This window comes from Balaenoptera acutorostrata, chromosome 17 (assembly GCF_949987535.1).
Source record: "Balaenoptera acutorostrata chromosome 17, mBalAcu1.1, whole genome shotgun sequence".
Lineage (NCBI taxonomy): Eukaryota > Metazoa > Chordata > Mammalia > Artiodactyla > Balaenopteridae > Balaenoptera > Balaenoptera acutorostrata.
The window spans coordinates 13,064,224-13,068,036 of record NC_080080.1 but is presented as its reverse complement, the minus strand read 5'-3'; the positions used below and the strand labels follow the sequence as shown (position 1 = coordinate 13,068,036).

At 39.6% G+C, this 3,813-nt stretch overlaps 1 non-coding gene across 1 annotated transcript; it reads left to right on the top strand.

Moving 5' to 3' along the window:
* The first annotated feature begins 356 nt into the window (after positions 1-356).
* Positions 357-463, top strand: LOC130705569 (U6 spliceosomal RNA). The gene has a single exon (XR_009005852.1). It is a non-coding gene; the product is annotated as a U6 spliceosomal RNA (small nuclear RNA).
* The last annotated feature ends 3,350 nt before the right edge of the window (positions 464-3,813 follow it).

The following is a 3,813-nucleotide window of genomic DNA, read 5'->3' as shown; positions in this document are numbered from 1 at the left end:
GGAGCTGTTACAGTGGAGGATTACTGGACTGAATGTCAATATTATGACATAGTATAAGTGTGTTTCATGTTTGGTAATTGCAATCATTGTTGCTTTTGTTGTGGTCATCCATGTACAATGCTTGGTGTCAGTCTATCTATCTCTTGTAAAAATAAAATACAGTGTGTGTGTGTGGAAAAAAAAAAAAAAAAGAGGTAAGGGAAATATAAGCGAGGGAGACTAAGGTTGAGAGGAACGTTAATCCTGTCAAGACACATCAGGGAAGAAATTAACCAACCAAACCAAAAGGAACTGTATTTGCAAAACAAATTTTTGATGTTAGAACCCACTTGGAATGTTTAAGATAAACCAAAATAGTGCTCGCTTCAGCAGCATATATACTAAAATTGGAATAATACAGAGAAGATTAGCATGGCCCTGAAAAAAAAAAAAAGAATGAACTATTGATACACACAACAACCTGGATGAATCTGTTAAGAAGTATACCGAGTGAATAAAGCCAATAACAGAAGGTTACATAATATATGATTTCATTTATATAATATTCTCTCAGTGAAAAATTTTAGAAACAGCCGATTCATGTTTCCCAGAGTAAGTATGGGGAGAGGTGTAGGGACAGGGAGGAAAGTGGGTGTGTAAACTGGGAGACCCTTGTGGTGATAGACCTGTTCCATATCTTGATTGTATCAATGTCAATATCTTGCTGTGAGATACTGTACTACAGTTTTGACAAATGTCATCTTTGGGATCACTGGGTAAGGGATGCATGGGCTCTCTTTGTATTATTTCTTCTAAGTGCTTGTGAATCCACAATTATCTTAAAATTAAAAGTTTAATTTAAAAAAAAAAAAAAAAAAAAAAACCCAAAAGGGTTATTATCTTCTGAAAAAAAGAAAAAAAAAAAACCAAAACCTTCAGAACCAGAATGGAACACAACTAATTCTGGTTTCCTGGCAAAACAGAGGCGACTTCATGAAGGAACTAATATTTCACCTATATCTTGAAATATTTGCCCACCTTTTTTTAAAGAGGGGATTATAAACAAGAGAATGGAGGCAAATAGGAGGCCAACATGTTCAGAGAATAATGAGATATTTGGGAGGAAAAAAGAGATAATGAATGAGAAAGGATTTTGAGAAAAATAAAAAGCTTCCATAAATTCAAAAAAAAAAAAAAAAAAAAAAAAAAAAAAAAAAAAAAAAAAGATTTACTGCACTGGAAAAACCAAAGAGAACCCATGCAAAGTGCTGTTGTGGGATGAAGCAATTGAGATAAGCTGTTTCCAGCTCCGAATAGAGGATATTAGTTCGAAAGCAAAGGGGGCTTTGTCTCTTCCACTTGGTCCATTTGATATTTTATTTTCTGGTTAACTTGACCTTTGAGTCTTACTCAAGTGATTTTTGACCTAGCTGTGGCAGGGGGACCTGAAGCTCCATAAAACAGAACTTATTTGTTTACATTGCTTGGCCACTGTGCAATTCCTTCACTTTTTCCCTATTTTTAAAAATGGTTTTCCCACCTCAATTAAACCAACCTAGTCTTTCAGTTCACGGCTGCAGACAATAGCCTATTGCTTCAGTACATTCCAAAATTAAGAAGTAAGTTTAGCAATCATTCAGTTAGTTCTCACCTCTCCACCCATTTTCTGGATGAGCAAAGAAAGCCCTAGAATGGTGAAGGAGCTGGTCCAAGAGCCCATTACCTAATGACAGGTTATAGGGCAGAGAATCCAAATATTGAGTCAGGTGTTCCTGAGTTTGAATCCACCTCCATTACATACTAGCTGTGTGACAGTGACCATGGCTTTTGTATATTCAATAAACAAGACTATTTCTCCTGACTGAAATAGTCCTCATCTATAATATGGTGAGAATTCCGTTAATTCCATAGACATTTATTGTGCACAATCTGGGGATTCAGTACAGATACAATGCAAAATAGACACATGGAGTTTACTCTCTTTCAATAAATTGGTAACTATGATTATTTTATTTAATTAGAACTCAGATGTTTTGAGAAGGGGATTTGTGGGGGAAACAAAGAATGATTTCTCCTACCGACTGCTAAGGCCAGGAAGACACTGCCCCAAGAGGAGTAGAAGGCTTGTCTATGTCCCTGTTTGGGGCCTGCTGAAAAGGCTCCTAGCTCTCTCTCCTCCATAGCTAAAATTATGTATACAGACTATTCTTTCTGCACCTTCGTATGTAGTATTCTAGAACAATGTCTTCCATTCGGTGGAGGCTTAATGCAGACCTTCCCAACATTTTCCATGTCGTGGCACACACAGAAAATTTAGCTTCTTAAGACCCTATGACCCAACACAGAAATTGGCAAAATTTTCAATAAAGGGCCAGATAGTAAATATGTCTGGCCATGTGGGCCATGTGGTCTCTGCTGTAACTGTCAACTCTACCCCTGTAGCTTGAAAGCAGCCACTTAAAAGATGGAAATGGGTGAGCATAGCTGTGTTCCAATACAATTTGATTTATTAAAAAGGGGTCCCTCAGCGGATTTGGCTCACTGACTGTAGTTTGTCACCCCCTGGCCTAGCACAAAGTAAAAACTCAATAAATACTATTATTAGTCACTCATTAATTCTAAAAATATTTACTGAACACCTTCTATGCGCCAGACCCCATCCTGGGGCAAAATATTGAGTGAAAGGGTATAGTTCTTACCCTTACTAAGTTTACAGTCTACTTTCTAAATAAGTATTTACAAAACAAGAAGCAATATGAGATAAAATGTGGTTTGAGGTAAAGAACAATCTAACCAACATCAAAGGTCAAGAACTAATACTGCTTATAGGCCCCCAGAGGGTGAGAAACAGATCTTCTCTTCCTGTTAAATCTCTTTGCCAGGCACAGTACTGGGCACATCTTAATCACGTCAATGAAAACTTGCGGACTTTAATGTGACAGTAGGGGATTTAGGTTGTCCTGGAGACTATTGAATACCCCTGCGTTTTCCTATCACTACAACCTCCTTTCTCTTTGCAGAGGTAGTAAAAAGGGGCAGGCTAACTGACATGACGAATTTTGTCCTTGGTTTCAAGGCCATAGGCAGTACTAAAGCAACTCGTTCAAATTCTGAAACTCAAATGACCTTGAGAAAATTTGATGAAAAACAGTATATCACCTCAAAACCTTATCCTAACCTAGGTCCCCCCTCTCAACCCCACAAGAAAAGTAGAGCCTAGACAAGGGCTTTCAGGGAGTTTATTTTGGAGAAGTGGTGCCGAGGAACAGAAGAAGGATTGTGAAGAGGGAAACAGGGAATGAAGAAAAGCCTATCCAGGGTGCATGGTTGAGCTGGTCAACACTGTGGGCATCTGCAGCTCAGTCCTGCTTCCTCCTTCCAGGGAAGCCTTGTGCGGTGTGCGCATAACAGCTACCTGAGGGATAGTTGGGGGGAATGTTTACGCACCTGCTCCCATCCCCCACAGGCCAAGGCTTATCCCAGGAGGTGCCAACTCTCTCATGCTCTCAGGGATGCATATGCTCCAGAATATCTGAGCAGGTGCCTTCAGGAACCTCACCTTGGCCATGTCATAGACACTCCAGGGCAGAAAGTAAGAGCTATAGGGTGCAGCTGAGGCCAGATCCTGTTAAGTTTGGCCTCAATGGTAGCTGGTTACTGCAGCAATGCGTAGAGTAGGAAATGTAGACCAAGAGGAGGTAAGATGATACAAAAGAGATGTCCAGTCCAGTCATGTATATACAGTCAGCCAAAATATAGCCGGTGCACCAAGGAAAGATCTATGCTCTGTACATAGTGAACATCCAGCCAGCTGCCTACAAGCAATTCTCACTC